The sequence below is a fragment of the Parus major genome, chromosome 1 (assembly GCF_001522545.3).
Source record: "Parus major isolate Abel chromosome 1, Parus_major1.1, whole genome shotgun sequence".
Taxonomy (NCBI): Eukaryota; Metazoa; Chordata; class Aves; order Passeriformes; family Paridae; genus Parus; species Parus major.
Window position 1 is genome coordinate 56,318,538 of NC_031768.1, and position 17,739 is coordinate 56,336,276.

At 36.6% G+C, this 17,739-nt stretch overlaps 1 long non-coding RNA gene across 1 annotated transcript in view; it reads left to right on the forward strand.

The window, feature by feature from the left end:
• The first annotated feature begins 348 nt into the window (after positions 1-348).
• LOC107213299 overlaps positions 349-17,739 on the forward strand; it is a 29,791-nt gene continuing 12,400 nt past the window's right edge. Inside the window, exons 1-3 of the long non-coding RNA XR_004497526.1 lie at positions 349-513; positions 1,884-2,080; positions 7,138-7,229. This is a non-coding gene — a long non-coding RNA (uncharacterized LOC107213299). The remainder of the gene's footprint in view (positions 514-1,883; positions 2,081-7,137; positions 7,230-17,739) is intronic.

Genomic DNA, 17,739 nt, shown 5'->3' on the forward strand with positions numbered 1-17,739 from the left:
GCCTCCCCGCCCCCATTATTTATTTATTTGTAAGACGTGTTAACAAGCCCTCCGCCTTGACGGGTGGGGAAGCGGGGGGGACGCGACGCCCCCGAACTCGCCCTAAGCACCGCGAGGGCGAGGACTCGACTCGGTCGCACGGTCCCCTAGTGACGGCCGGCCCGGGGATGCGCGGCGAGAGAAGCGGGGTGTGGATGGGGGGACACCCTCCCGCCACCTCCGCCCCGGCCCTGCGGGAGCCGCCCCGAGCGGGTCTCGCCCTCCCCGAGGGGCAGTTCCCGAGGGCGGGAGCCCATGCCCTGCCCCCGGGGAGCTGGGCGGTGGCGGCGGCGCCGTGAGGGGCCGGGGGCCGCAGCAGCGGCCGCCCCCACCCCCGGCGCGCAAGGGAGGCTCCCGGCCGGGGGCGGCGGTGGCGGGGGGAGGACTGAGGCTGGAAAGGTGCGTGCTCGGATTGCCGGAGGGCCGGTCTCGACCCGTGCGTACGGAAAAGAAGCTGCCATTTGTGACGAGCGTGTAAGTAGCAAGAATCATTTAGGGGGAAAGGAAAAAGAAAAAAAAAACAAAGAAGGAAAAAAAAAAAAAAAGGAAGAAAATAAAGTCTAGAGCACTTATAAGGCGCTCCTGAATTATTTGAGGAGCGTCTCTTAAAAGAGTCAGTTAAGGCAGCTGTTCGTTTGCCTTGCTCAATAGGATAACCTTCAGTCCTGAGTTATTATGTCCATAAATATAATTTGACTTGGAAAAAGTCTTGCAGATTTATAAATTCAAATAAGTGTTCTTTCCAGACCCATCTTCCCGTCCTGAGGACCTCTTTGTAGCTGTGAAACGGATAGTTTGCCATCCAGAGCGACTCTGCTGGTAACCGTTATAGAACTAATGCCGTGTTAAAATGCAGTGTATAAATAAACTATACATACATTAGTGGCAGCGGAAAACCACTACTCTCAGCCGAGCCAACTTTCTGTGTGAGAGCGACGAACAGATGAAATAAAGGATATGTTTACAAAATGGGCTTTGCTTTCTGCATGAGGGCTTCAGATTGGCTGAGGGAATTTAGCGTATTCGGCTAAGTCACGTATTTGGAGAAGTTCCCTATAAAAGCAGCACAGTATTAAAAGTGGAACAAACACCAGCGTAAGCCCCTGAGCTATCAGGAGACCTCGTTTGACTGCAACTTGAGTCCTCTGCTTTCTTCTCCTTATTCTGCAGCTTATGCCAAACCTCCAGGATGTCTCAGAAAATCCAGAGATTTTTCCACGCCAGTTCTGCTAATTGAGGGGGGAAAAAAAAGGGTCATTGCAATTATGTAATGGCTCCCTCTAGCGTGCCAGAGATACTGCTGCATTTGGGGTATAACTCGTGTGTGTGCAGCCTGTGGGGCATGTGTGTATGTACACATACTGCGGGTTATACACCGTGCCTAAGTGTGTGCACATGTGGTACCACTAGTTTCCTTTCAGAGCACAAAAGCACACCAGCAGGAGTGTAAAAAAAAAAAAAAAAAAAAGTTTGTATTACGGTGGCATATAATATGCAATGTATTTCTGACAGTGTTTCTCATGTTTACTTTAAAAAACAGCCTCGAAAACCAGGATGAATCTTTTTTCTTTTCTATTTTTTTTTTTTTTGAGGAAGAGGAGGCTAGTGTCTTCATCACTTATTTCTCCATCCTAGTGAGTACTTTTCTTCTTTTTTTTTAATATGACTCAGCATTACACAAATACTCTGACTCCACAATGAATTCAATACATTTGAGGGCACTCTGCAGTTTGTAAAACAGGTACTCGGGACTCTGAATTAAGGGAAAAACTATATAACACTTTATACAAGTAACTGGAGTCTTTGCTTGTAAAATCTGTCTTTTTTTATCAAACATCTTGCAGCTTACAACAATCCATTGATACCAACGACATGCATGGAATACTTAGAGGAGAAATAAAATCTGAAACACTAGCACTGGATCTTCAAACCTCTGACTGAGTGCCAGGAGATAATGATAAATGAAACTCCTTGCTCTACAAGTCACTTTGGTTTTGTGGTGTCAAGTTCAGCAGGGCTGCATTTTAATACTCATTCTCAGGTATGGCTGATTTTAAATTATTTTTAATGATTTCTTGGAAATCATGCCATCTTGGCATCTTTACAGATTGTGTCTCTTAAACCCAGTAGAGACTTAGATGCCTAACTGGAAAAATACACATTAAAAAATTGTGCCCACATATGAATATATGCCTCTGTCAGGCTGATGTTTGTTGCATCAGACAGTTTATAATAACAAAATGGCATTTATTGATTTTAATCCACCTGTGCAAGTAATGAATATTTTATTAGTGTGATGATTTTACAATATATCTATAATACTTTTTTGTCAATTTTTTTTTCACACATTACATATTTGATAGCTTAGACTGGCGTCATGATTTCATATTTATTCACCAGAAATTGTTGTATTTTTCACAAAAAACAGTTGGAAATTAAATGTATGATGGTAATGCAAAGGAATGCAAATAATACCTATATGTTGTGCCATGTCACTATATGTTGAATATGTAGTTTGTATTTATTGCTGAAAAAACAAACAAAAGAGAAACAAAATAAAAAGGTGCTTATTAACAGCTTGGAGAGAAAGCTGGACTGTGGAGAGGCTAATACATAGGAAAACACAAATCCTTAATAATAAAATATACACATGTAGAAGATTTGCACTGTCTGCCAAATCAAGAAAAGCACATTAAATACTCTGTATAAGAGAAGCTTAACAGAGGAGCAAAGTCCAGTAGAACAGCCCTAACAATTAACTGTATGGAGTTAAATTATGCTTTGGAATGCTACTTTTCAATACTTCAAGTGTTTGCTTATTGAGAGACATAGTTTGATGGTAACCAAAATAATAAGTAGTAAGAGGACACATGTCCAAACATTTTTAAAATTGATTTTTTAAAAACAACAGTATTCGATATTTTTTTTTGTGTGCATGATGAAATCTAGTACTTTATTACTCTATCTTTAGCAAAGACAGATAAACCTTTATTCTTTCAAAAAATAAAAAAGTAAATAAATAAGAAATAACCTCAATCAGAAGTGTTGAGATGAAAATCTATTGTCTTGGTGTGGAGGGTGCTTAAGCATAGCACAGAAGTCTCAGAACAAATATCCCTAAACAACTAAAAGAAAATAAGGAGGCAAGGAAAAGATCAATATAGTTAAATGTCAAGGTTCAGTATTTAAGTTATTTGAGCCTAAAATGTATCATTGGGCAAGCCCAAATCCAATCAGCTTGAGAACAAGAGAAAGAAGTAAAATTAGAAAGGCCAAGGAGGAAATTTGAGGAACAAAGAATCCATATATAAGACAATTAATTACCCACTAATAAACAAACTTGTGCTTTACCTGTGTGAGCAAGCCATGACAAAACGGTCCAGCCTATTATTTAGCCATATCTATAAACCAGAAAGTACTGGAGAGAAATTATATTTCTGCACTCTAATACTCACAGAAAATGAAGACATTTCCTCTGGTCAACTGTTTTTTAGTAACAAAGAAGAGATGTGGGTGTGTATAAGGTGTCAGTGGTGATATTCTTAAAGAGCTGAAAGCACCTAACTAAATGGTAGTCATCAAGCATTCTTACAGAATCTGAAAATGAGGTAAATGAACTGTTAAAAATATGCAGTCATTAAGATCAGTTACTATGTGTGAGGATTAAAATGTACAAAATCCATTTCTCTTTTAAAAAGACTAAAAGGGTGATCAACAAATTAGTGTGGCACGATTTATTTTTCATAGCAGTAGTATAAAATGGGTTAAAATAACAATTAAAACTAGAAATTGTATGGCATCTAGAGAAATGTAAGAGAAGTATTGTCCAGAAGCTCAATGAAATCTATAGAAACCATTCCACAGATTTAATTCATCCCATAGTAGCAAAGTAGTGTAACTTGCATAGACCAAAAGGACATTCTTTGTTAATAGTGTTTTGAAATTGTAACAGAGCAACGGATGAAACCCCTTTTGTTGCTCTGTATGTAAGCAGTTTTATGTCAATTTAATTGTGAGGTCACACCAGCAGGACATGTAGAAGAGAGAAGTGCTAAGAAAGAAAATAAAAAATAACAGGACAGTAGGTAAAGGCAAGACAGAGTGTCTGCAAATTATGTTAGTGGGCTAATGGGAGGATAGGACCCAAGAAAAGAGAGGAGTAGGAAAAGGGTGCTGAAGCAGGGCACAGGGCTGTTTAAAAGGCTTCAGGCAAATGGAATTAGTGAGTAGGAATGTTTTGTTGTTTTAAAACCACGACAAGCAAGGAAGTCTCAAATTCTCACCAAAAGAGTTGATACCTGTGGCTTCTATATAGGAATATTATGGTTATAGTTGTACCTGTGTCATTTTGGAAACACAAACAAACACTCACAAACATTCATTGGGCTTACAGAAAGGATGAGTTTTAGGCCAGATGTAAGGTTCTTAGGATCTGCATTCTTATGCCTCTTTTCAGGCACATTATTTAAGGATTATTTAGTACAATATACAGAAACATTTTTTACTTTTTTTATTACAGTGAAAGCAGGGCATACTGAGATAAAACTCAGCGTGTTTCAAACAGACTGAGAAGTTTCCTTAATGAGTTTTTTAAAAAATAATTTCTTTAAGAGCAATTGAAATACTGAAAACTGGTTTCCTACAGGTGTGTATTTTAATTTTCCCTCTGCCACTACTACCAGATTCCTCCTGTGTCTGATGGTTACCCTGCAGCTACGAGTGGCTGGCTGAGAGGCACTTGCTGCTGGGCCAGGCAGCAGTTGCCTGGAAAAGTACAACAGCTATCTTTACATCTCTCAGGGTATCAATTTATGTTGCATACATAACCACTCACTGAAATGAAACTTAAACTAAAACCACCTGTAAACCACTTGCAAATTTAACTGAAATTGTCCAGTGCTCGTAGAGCTGCTGGGCAGAATGATGACGAGACAGAGACACTCAGATAATGCTCAAGGGGCTGGTGTGTTTACTTGCATAGCCTCCTTTAAAAAATAAACCATTTTAAAATAAAACACTTTATCCATTTGGTTGTAACATGATGCCAGTGCTGGACTTAGGATATGGCATAGTAATATGATCATATGACTTGGCATGTTAACATAATGCACCCACTGCAAGTATCAGTGAGATAGGAATATACTGTAAATATAGACACTAGATCTTGTAAAAAAAGAAAAGAAAATACCTGCATTTTCAATTAAAGGATATTCTCTGAAGCATTTTAAAACTTTTCTGAAGCAAATATTGTATGGATTTTTCTTAAACCTGACAATTTTTGTTTGCACAGTAAATTAGATCAGACCATATAGAGATCAACAATATGCTTTGCTTCACTGAATAATGAAGTACTTTACTGATGAAAATCTGTTTTGTGAATTGTTTGTGACAAGTTTGTTAGAGATTAGAGCACATAGACCTGTCACTAATATAATCATTTAAATACTTTAGAAATTATAAAAAAATTAAATTCTATTAAATACCTGGTTTTGTAGACAGAATTAATTTGATTGCAGTTATTGTTAATGGTTAATGTCTCCTATGTCATTTAAAGATTATGTGGCAGGACAGGACAGTTTTTCGTTGTTCTGTTCCCCTTTGGCTTCAGTTGCACTCTGGAAGTATTATGACTTCCTTGGGAATGGTCAAATAGAAATGCAGGATAAAAAAGGAGAAAGGAGGAAGAAGGGAAAGAAAAAATCAAAAGTGAACAGAAACTCCAATAAATGCTGAGAAAAGCAGGGAACAGAGCTACTATGTAAGTCTCAGAGGGGAAGGAAAGAAGATACTCTCTTGGGTTTGGGGAGTGTACTGTGCATAACCTGCAAACCTGCAGAGCAGCCAGACTGGGACCATGCACAAACAAGAAGACCTGGTGTCTTACATCCAGCCAATGGATGCACATTTTCTATTCTAACTTTGGATATTTTATCAAGCTTTGTTTTGGGTAGAATCTTATCTTTGAGATTTAAAATTTTCCTGGGAGTGCAGATAGTGCTAGCTATAAGGAAAAGGTAAAGGCAGATCAAACTCAAAGATCTGGCTAAATGATTTATATTTTGCAGATAGAAGTACTGATACAGGACAAAGTTGGAGAAGCCAAAATCATAGAATCACAGAGTGATTTGGGCTGGAATGGACCTAAAAATTACATAGTTCCAATACCCCTGCCATGGTCACAGACACCTTTCACTAGATCAGGTTGCTCGAAATCCTATCCAGCCTGGCCTTGATTGCCTCCAGGAATGGAGATCAGCAAGTTCTTTGGGCCACCTGTACCAGTGTCTTGTAACCCTCACAGTAAAAATTTTTTTCCCTAATACCTAATCGAAATTTACTCTCTTTCATTTTAAAGCCATTCCCCCTTGTTCTGTCACTATAGGCTTTTGTAGTTAAAATAATATTTCTAGACATATCTCGTGATATGAAAGATCAAGAAAATAAAATAAAAATGGAGGCCCTTACAAAAGTCTTAATAAATGTATTTCATGAGAGCTCTTTAAGGGCAAAATCATGTGCTGGAAGAACTCTAAGAAAAAGACCCTACCTAGTAGTTTTTAAGATTATTCTCAGTGAGGTTTGGTATGGAAAAAATATTTTCATTTTCTTCATTAAAACAAACAATATATCAAACAAAATTGCTGACCCAACAGCATCTAGGCAAGTTTCTTATGCTTCGTATGTAGGAATATCCCTAAGAATATAATTATATTATCAATAGTAATTAACACATTGGAATTCACTGAAATCTCAGTACTGCATGTCACTGAATCTCTTCTCTCTTCTAGTATTTCAGTATTACAATTGCTTTAGATCTAATGTTTACTGTCTGTAGACAAGGAAATATGGTAAAGTTCAATGCCTCACTTTCTCCTCACAAAGGACTACTTAGAGATTGAAAACTGTTACATCAGTCAGACGTGTCAGAATTTTCATGTGAAGGAAGACTAGTGTAACCAGAGCTGAAGCTGCCACCTGCCAGTATTGGTAGAAAGCAAAAGATTGAGGAAGACTCCAGAATAATTCACCTGTAAAGTACTAGGTAATCCTGATCCACAGAAATTCACCTCTGCCACTATTCTTACAATTACTCTCTAGGTGAGATGAAGATATCATCTTTGAAACTTTTGAATTCCAAGTGCAGCTGGAAATCAAGTTCCTCTTTCCTGAAGAGAGTAAGCCTGTGATCTGTAAGTGCCATGTGATCTGTGTGTATAAATTTGCAGGAGATAAAGTTCATACTGGAAACAAAACCACTGACAACAACAGCAAAAGAATTAAGCCAGATTTCTGTTATCAATATGTTATATATAATAATATAATATAATAATATAACATCATAAAAATGATATAATGGTATAATATTGTATGTATCTATATAATATTGATATAATGTATTATAATTATTTCCATATTTTTTTTTTTCATTTTAGTTTTTCTTAGCTAGCATTTTGCACACCCGGAGAAAATTTCAAACTCTCCTAACGGTGTGTGAAATTTCTTATACATTGGACACAAAAGATTTTACAAGATAAGTTTACATGTTATTCAACCCTTTTGTTTCTAAAGTATTCCCTTATTTAGTTATGCAGTTAGTAGCTCTACTTTAAACACGACTGATTGCAACTCTGTGAACAATTCTGTTGTTAAATCTCTCAGAGAGATGGAATCCCATTTACTCTCTCCTAGTTGCAATTTCAGAAGATTAGAAGGAAAAAACCAAAACCTAAAGCAAAAACAACCAACCCAAAACAGGTAATGAAACTGTCTTTGCTCTCCATCCCAAAAGTTCAGGGACACAACTAGGAATAAATAATGATAATAAAAAAATCTGTTGAGTCAAGTGTTACGTTTATATGCCTTTTGCAAGGAAGCAACATCTTTAGATATTTTGTAGCTGATAACCTTTCTTTGCCAGCTTACGCATCTATTTGAAACCAACCCTCCAGTCTTGTTCCTGCTAACCATTTTCATTTGTATACTCCTATGTGAGCTCCAACACAAACAAGACTTGTAAACAGCAGACTATAGATAAGCTTTCAAAATGTTGTGTGGCATTTTGCCCACATATCTGTCAAAGTAAAAGGTTAGAATCTTCACTTTTTAAAGAAAAACATACCAATTAGCAGCAAGGCAAGGCTGTCTAGAGCATGAGGTTTTCAAAGTTTGACACGACTGTAGGTGCAACACAAGCCATTTATTTGTACGAAGCTCTCTTTCATCTCCTGATGGCAGGAGAGAATCCAGAAGAGGGACCCGCCTATGAGGAATTTGCTCTCAGGTACTACAAAATGAAGTTCTTGCCCAATGTGTCCAGTATATCAACAAGCAGGTAATGGGTTTGGAGATGATTTTTTTGCCTTGTTTGACTACCAAATTGAGGTCTCTATACTGGTTTCAGTGGCATAATCACCAAATAGGATTGTCAAATGCTCTTGTCCCCACTATGCAGGAAAATAAGGGATACTTGAGGGCTTGTTTCCTGGCATGGGCTAGTGTGACTTGAGGTCACAGCAAAAGCTGGAGAGTGATGACAGCAGCCTGTGAGGGGCCGCTGGTCCCTGTCCTGATGGGGCATTGGCAGCTGGTGCTCAAGGCCATGCAGGACTTTGGCTTCATCCCCTCAACACATTGGCCATCTGAGATAAGCTGAACTGACAGTTGGCTGCCAGCACAGAGCAGTAGGGGTTTCTGCCCCCCCTTAGAGCCAGGGGTAAGCGAGAGAGGAAATAACGTTTCTAAAAGTCATAATTTCCTTCTCTGCTCCTGGGATGGTGCTGCTATACATCCCCCTTTCTGCAGGCAAAGTGTTGTCTTACAGTCTTGTCATAAGTGATTAGTCAGAAGCCAGTGCTATAAAAAAGCCAGAACAGAATGTAATAACCAAGGTGCAAAATTAACATTTAAAAAATCCTATAACCTGCTGCAAAAACAAAAACAGATCCTAAAATTAAAATATGAAATACTGTTTCCTTGAGACCACTAAAAACACTTAGTGACTTTTTCTATCTTTATGGAAGACATATTAAACTGGCTTGGTTTTTTAAAATTGTGAAATGTCTGTGTCCTGGAAATTAGGTCCTTTAAGCCATCTTAACAATGAGTACATAAAAAAAAAATTACTCTTTAATTAAATGCATATTTTGGATAAATTATGCAAAAAATAAATTAAAAAAATAGAGTAAGATAAACAAACAAAGAAATCTATGCAGATCTAAATCTTGGGCAGCATTTCTGTCCATAATGTTGATATGTTAGGTACCAAAACAGGTTTAGTTTTATATAAGAAAGTGTATTCATGGTTGCTGCCCTGAGGAATTTAGTGTCAGTAAATTAACATAAATGAATTGCTACAATTTTCTGTTTTATTATAATTTCTAAAATTGTTAGCAGACTTAACGGTTTTACATACATCTAGAGATAACATCTGAATTGCAAATAAATCACTACAAAATATATGTTGCAGACAGTTTTATTTAATGTGCAGAGGCATTAAATATTTAAAGGGCTAACTTCTACCATGTGCCTGTTCCACTAAGTATGTCCACTGTGGTGCATAAAGGAGGGTCTATTATATTGGGAGGGGTAATATTTTAAGGTGAAATTTGTTTTACACTACAGGTATTTAAATTAGAGCTAATGAGTCAGTTATGTTACTAAAATAGCATAGTTATTTTAAATACATTTATTTAGATGTAGGGACTATATAATTAGTTTTTTTATCCTTTTTTTTTACTCTGTATTTTTTAATAGATATTTCCTGTTTGGCATGCAGTAACTTGTATCAAACCTAAATTAAATGCTTTTTGGAAGATTGTTCTTTAAAGCTTTACCAAAGAAGTAAAATTTGCATTCTTAATTAAAAACTTATTTGAAAAGACAAACTAAGGGTATATAAGCATCTCTGAGGTACAAGAACACACCATTTGGTTATGGTGAATGATGATCCAGGATCACTTACATCGTTTGTGTAATGCCCTAAACACACCCTCACTTCCTGGAAAACTGTCTGCCAGGGTGCTGCAGTGCACACCCTCCATGTTTGCTGCCACCTGATGTCTGAGGGCACAAAGCTTGTCTCAGAGCTCACCAGTCAAGTTCAACATCTCAGCCTTATTTGAAGGTGCTTAATGACTCAGGATATTAAAAAGACAGAGTCCTTTGTGACAATTGGTTGACTGGTTTTGGGGTTTTGTCTCAGAATAGTTTGACATAAATATAGTTTATCTGGAGAAGGACTGACATCTTTGGTGGATAGACTTGATACAATGGAATGAAATCCCACAAGAAATAATGACCATTTTACACCTCAGCAAGTTTCTGCTTCAGTTGCAAGGATTTTCTCTTTACTTAGCTGGCTTTAATGAAAATATATGCAAAATTTGTATGTAGGTAATTTTAATTTATGAACATGAAGCAGGTCACACACTTCTCTTTTAAGCAAGGGTGCCAGAACAAAATTAAAGTAGATTAATTTGTAGCGCTTGGTGCATTAGTATTAGATGTTCTCATCCTACAGTGACGAATGTCCATCAAAAAACCTGCATTTTGGAGAAGACCACATACAACCACAAGAAAGAAAAAAATAATTGCTAATATGAGGTGTCAAGCTGTATGAAATATATTTGGTCACAAAAATGTCTGAATTAAGACCTACTGAGCTCTTATTACTGCATAGAATTGTATAGAGTACTGCTGAAGAAATGCACTTTCAATTGCTTTGCTGTTTTCTTCCTGATCATTGTCTCTGACTTTTAAAGGCTGCAGTCATGTTAGTATAGCATTCATCTTTTCAGCAGACATAAATTGTCTCTATGGTATTATGACTATAGTCCTGATCCTGCTCTCTTGCAGACCAAATAATTGCTTGTTGCATTTTTCTACTAAAGGCTCATGAAAGCATAATCAGATTTTAGCCTTCACCTTCATGATCATCCTGATATAATTTGGCCCATGTGACACAAAAATCACAGAAGTCCCCATGCAATTGAATTTATAAAGAAGAGCAATTAATTCATGAACTTTTAATCTCAACTTCTTTTAGGGTTTTTTTGGTTGGGTTTTTTTTTTAACAAATGAGTGAGGAGAATTCTGAAGTTTGCTTGTGACTTTTCTAAAGCATTTCATGTAGGAAACTCTTTGGTTTGCAGACTATATGAGAAAGTATTCACAAACAGGGGCCATTTATTGTCTTGTAGTAAACAGCAATTCTCTCAAACAACTGGCTACAGTACCCTGGGAATTGGACCCAAACATCTGAAAAGCCACTTATCATAAAGTAAATGCATGAAAAAAAAAATGTTAAAAACTCACAGGAGGATTTTGAAAGTCCTCAAAGACATCAAATTATTGTCTCTGCTGTCTAGTTCAAAGACTTTAAAATAAGATACAAAACAAAATTACACCTGGCAGACCTAAACAATACGTCACTAAATCCCCACATACACGAAGTGTAGGGCCTTTACTAAGAAACTAAAATAAATTTAAATATTAATACTAAATCTCTTTATTCTGTTTGGATACATTATTCTTTTTCAGTATGTTCATTTAGAGTTGAAGCTGTGGATGCTCTCTGGTAGATTCTAATACATGTTTTCCTTCCAGTCACTGGAACAAAAAAGAAAAATTACAATAATTAGTGTTCACACCTTATCACATAAAGGGAGCAATGATGGTTAACATACAGAGTTATGCAAATACCAGTATGTTGGGAGACTTGCTGTTGTGCATAACTGGCATGAATTTAAAATTATTAATTCACTTAATAGTTGGCTATAGTATAAGCGAGGCCTAGCACTTACCCTTCTGAACAGAACAAATTCTCATTGGGTTTAACAGGTCCTTTCCAGTATTAAGCATATTTATGCAATTAATTAGGAAGAAAGAGATGATAAAAGCATGACCTTTTTTCCTTCTGTGGAGTAAATATCAGGTGTCAATATTAACAGTAATGCAGCCAACATTTCTAATGTATCAAGACAACTATTTGGAATATTGACCTATGGAATAAACAAGTATTGAGATTTTGTCATCCCTTCTAAATGTCACAGCACTGAAAATCACACAGAGAGAAAATTGGAATGTTAAATGGAAAGTTGCTGTGTTCCACAGCAACAAGGAAACTGAGACCTGTGGGCTAAACAACAGTGCTTGACTCTTGTCATATCATAAAAAAAACTCCTAACTTCCTTCCTGCCTTCCTGCCTTCCTATAGAATTTTGCCATTCAGTATGGAGGCAGCTGTGGTATTCAAAATAGGGGTGATATTTTAATTGTAGTATAGTATATATATAATGTGTATAATATACATATATATATATATATGTATAAAATATATAATGATTTTTGTTTGGGGTTAATAATTTGGAAGATTTCTACCATACCAGCTAATAAAAAATTATCCTATTAAAAGTTAATGAAAATTATTTAAAATGAAGTATATAAATATACTTGGCTGCCACACTGAAATTCTGCTTTAATTTGGTTCAGAGATATACTGAAAAAGAACGGATAGTTTGTTTCAGTGAAATTTGAATTTTTAATTTCATTTTTCAAATACAGTGCTTACAACCAAAATATTTAGATTTGGTCATTATCAACACTAACTCAGTAGCACCACAAAGTGGGAGTAGAGTCTCTGGTACATTTTTACTAAAACCAGTGCAATTACACCTGACATTAACAGGTGTGGTTGAATTTAACAACATGTTTTCGTTATAGGTATCAATATTTCTAGCATTGTTGGTGTATTTCAAAGAAAGAATAATAAAAAACTTCTACTAACACTTTTAGAGCAGATAGATAAATAGTTGGCATGTGTCTCCAGATGTGTGAAGTGTTACAAATGTGAAAGCATGTCTGAGTTAAAGCAGCTAGTGATCAGGGTTGTATGTTGAGCTCTCAATCAGATAAATTCCTTTATCACTTTATAATGACACGTTTTTATCTCTTTTGCTGTTCAAATTACTTTGATGAATTGGAGAGGGGGATTGTTTTCCCACAGTAGCATCAGATACAGATTTTTTTTTTTAATTTGTCTATATATTACAGTTTAAGAAGATACTTCTAATTAATCAAGTTAATGGCATATCAAGATGCAAATCTTGTGTGGCCAGAGTTTGTTTTGTTATTTCTTTTGTTAGTTCATTTCATAGCTAAACTAAAAGAAGTATATTACATATACTGCATTTGCTTCAGAAAGAGTTACTGATTTGCTGCTGCAAGTTTTTCTTTCCATTTCCCACTGCTTCTATCAATAAAACTCGTAGCAGTTGCCCTTAGATACTTCTGGTATTATACCACCATCAGCAGTAAATATTTACAAACATTAATTTAACTGACAATAGATTATAGAATCTTGTTGTTTAATAGCTGAATTATGGGGGAGATTTGTATGATAAACAAGCTGATATGCCCCTTGCCTGAGGAAACTCCTAGAAATAAAAGGTTCTGTTGTGTCTGGGTTTGGTTTTTTTTTGGTTTGTTTTTTTTTTTTTGTAAGGATGAAAGAAATGAAATTTCTGCCATTAGTTTTTGCCCAACATTTTTAATTGTTATATACCTTGCCTATGATTTCTTTCCATGATCCACTTTATTCTTTTTTTTTTTTTCGTTTTTTTCTTTTCTGCTTTACAGATTTAGGTGTACCTGTCTTTTTTCAGTAGGAGCTGTTTTTTTGAAAGGCAGCATATTTATTTCAAAATTAACTATGGCTCAAGGCTCTTGTGAGAAACTCACAGAGCTCATATAATTTTTTCAGGGGTCACATGTTAGTGAGAATCAAAAGTAAACTTTACTCCACCATAAAGTCCAGGCTGTGGTTTAAATACGTATCAGCTGTTTGTGGTCAGCCTTCAAAGGAGAGGCAATCTGGTGAAGGAATTAAATTTGTCAATTATATCTGACTCACACGTAGGAACTGCTTTTCCTTTCCTTTGCTGCACTATAAATTTGGAGAAGAAGAGAATTGGAGGCATTTCTTTTGTTTACTTAGTATGAAAATATTTAAATTATACTTTGTATATTTATTTACAGTGTGATGCAAAATGATGAAGTAAATTTCATAATTATTTCATCAACTCCATTGTTTTACCTGCAACTTCACAAACACCTCATATTTTCAGAAACAAGCCTCTTGCTCCAAAGCACTCATAAACAAATTTACACAGAATGCACAAAGAAACAAAAAAGAGGAGTGTTAAGTTGGTTGGCAGGTTAGAACAGAGAGGATAGTTTAGACGGTGAGTAGTTTTGGGAATAGAAAAAGGAAGTCATGCATGAGATATGTGAGTGATACAGTAAGTGGGACTGTATCAGAGGCAGGAAAGAGTAAGGACTCAGTCCACTGGTAGACTAAGGCAGACTCTTGCAAAACCTCAAAATTTCAGAGGAGAAATTTGACCTTGTCAAGTAATGAGACAGAAAACCACCCGAGGTCCACTGAGAGAAGACTTGACATGATCAGAGTTATGAACAAGAAAGATAACCTTGGCCACAGTGTTTGGAGTGGACTGGAGGAGGGAGATTAGAGGGAAGAAGGTTACAGTGGCTAAGAGGTCACAGCAGGTAAGAGATAATGAAGGCATGAAACAGGCAGGAACAGAAGATGAATAACTGTAGGATAAAACAGAAGAGACTATCAGGACAAGGAGCCCAAATTTAGATACTTGAAAGTTCATTATGTAAAAAAGAAGTAGTTAAGGCTTCTGCTGTATTTATTTATTATTCTATTGACATGCTGCAGCCAACTAACTGTAGAAAAAGTCACAAAGCTTTCTAGATCATCCATATTGTTATCTGTCTCTATACATTCATGTGTATTGATAGACAGCTATTTTTATATTTTGACTGTATAGAAGGAATATGGAAATCAGGTGACACAAGTTTATTTTGTTTACTACTGATTAGACCTGTGATCTTGGATAGGTGCTGTGCTACAGTTTCTCTGTCTGCACAGCAGGGAAAGCAGTTCTTTCCTTTCTTTGTAAATTTCTAGATGAAAAAGGGTAGATACTGTTCAGATATAGACTTCTCTGTAGAACTCAACTCAGAAGATGCCATAAGGCTGCTCAACATGGGCACCCTCACAAGCACCACTTGGGTAGCAGTGGTCCTTTTGTAGTGGCAGCATCCCAGTGCCTGATACTGGGGTGGGTCCAGATGTGTTTTGGGTTGCAAGAAAGTTGAAAATGACTGTGCCCAACTAGGTAGTTTTGACTGGAGGTATCACAGCTCACCGGTGTCTGAAGCCATCAGAACCAAAATATATTTAAAGACAAACTTCACCAGTTGGCTCTGTGGATTACATGTGGCTTTGAAACATGTGCTGTCAAAATATAGTGATGGTATTCTTCCCTGAGAACTCTTCATTCAATATGCCAAAGGGCTTTTTAATATATTGGTAAAATAAGACATAAAGCAGACAAAATACTTGTTGAGAATTTCACTCCAATATATTTGGAGTGTCACAATTCTAGTTCAGGAAAACTACAGACAACAAATGATCGTGCCAGAGAAGACAGAAAGAAAAAAAATATAGCTAGCAGATTAACCATAAGCCTAGAAAGAAAGAGCACCTCAGCAGTAAACACAGACATAACAGTGACTATAATTTTTGTTAAATCACAGTTAGACTCTGCACTGATGAGTAAAAGCAAAAAAGGGTAGAAGCTGGTAAAGAATATTCTTTCCTCTGAGGCACTTCTTCCTTAACAATATTCTTTGTACTGCTGGTACAAAAGCTAAGACCCCAAGAGGATGAGGAAAAGGGGAAAGGTCTTCACTATAGTGCTGAATGTGGCTATAGCTGCCAGCTTTTCACCAGCTGAAATTCTGAATGCCAGAATTCCTGTGGAGATAATTTCTGTGGCTTACTCCTCCTGATTTTCTCCCTGTAAGCTATGAGTATAGAAACCTGTTTGCAGCATCCACTGTTCAGATAAGTTAATGTTTAGAAAAAAAACCCCAAGAGATTAATAGCATTAATGAAACATTAACTGCATATTAGAAGAATGGTCCAGTAAAGAATATCTTTTGACTTTACTATACGAAATCATGTTGTTAGAGAGCATAAAATTCTTAGAGGGATAAAGATCACTCAGGAAGAGATCTTTCTAATGTGATAAAGGAATATAATACAGAAAAAAAAATCTGTTGAACATGTAAGATAAACTTTTTGACTTCCTCAATTAAATCGTTGCCATTTGCTGCTGAGACAATTAGCAGGTGTCAGTTAGAAGACACAATAGATTATGTACCAAATTACTTTCTCTTTTTAGACAACAGTTTGCAGTCACAAGAACGTGTGAGGAGTTTTAATCAAAGATTAGAACTTTTTTAATTAAATACAAACGTATGTGACTAGTCATTTGACATTAATTACTGTTTTAGTTGGATTCCTTTTGATTTGTAAAAGGCCCTGAGCACTGCAAAAATTATGTCACATCATAGAAACTGCTGATTATTAAAACAAAAAGTTTTCTGCATCAGCCCATCATTCTCATGAAAAAGAAATGTAATTTCAAAAGTGAAACGGCTGGCTTAGAGGAGACCAGTGAGTTTTGAAAGCAAAATAACAGATGGTACTTCAGCTGACTTCCCTTAGAAGGGACAGTGAAGGCACTTAATTGTAATGATTGATAAGGTCTTCTGTCAATGCTCAGCAAAACTTTCAAGGGGCTAAACAGCTGGCATGAGGTTCATGTGGAGTTTTAACTAGCTGACTACCCTTTGGGGTGTCTTAAAGCTAACTAGCATCACTGATATTAATAGAGAATATCAATCAAAATGAAATGCTCTTGCAGAAACTGATCTGAGACTTCAAGTAATATTTTAATTTGTTGGCCTGCAGAGAGGAGGATAAATGTTAGCAGTGTCCTTGTGAGAAAACTTTAAATTCAAGTCCAGTGGTGGCATCAGTATTTGTGAGTCGAGTCCTTTTGTGATTTTGGCTTTTTCATACACTCCACTTATTCAGAGTAGAGTGGGAACAATGACAATGAAAATCCTTATCTGAACAGCCTGCAGAAAGAGAAGGGGGAAAAGAGAAAGATATAAAAGGAGTAGGAATAATTCTTAGCTCATATAAAGATTAGCGGTGAACTTCACACAAACACATATTCAGAGTCACCGTGCCTTTCATGGTGAACTTTTAGAGAGATTTGTATGTCTGAAGGTGAATTAAGAAAGCCCCTAACCTGCGCTGGCACAGTGCAGTTTCTGAACATAGGGCTTGAGTGCATGTATCTGTAGTTCTTAGCCTACCAAATGGTACTCAGTGCTGAGCTACAGTGTCTGTCTGCCACAAAACTAGTTCTTGGAGGTGACAGCTTGCCTGAAACTCAGAGTGGGAAATTAATATCTCACGGAGAAAGTCTGGAAATGTTTGAACCAGTGATTGCCAGCAATGCCAAATACAAATCTGGACTTGTGTGTCCCTATTTTGCCACAGTCTAATCATACTTACAAGTTTTAAATTGGCAAAGCAATTAAAAGCCTGTTTCAGACCCCAAATTTAAAAAGCACTGAGATTCTTTTGTGGGCAGAAGTGTTGACATGGTAGAAAGAAATAATATTACTTAAACTAGTTCATCCTCACAAATTTATACCAGATTTACATGCAAGTCTGCTCCTGAGCCATCAGCACAGGAGGTTAATCTGCATTTTGAGTAATAGTTAAATGGGGTAAAATATACTCAATGG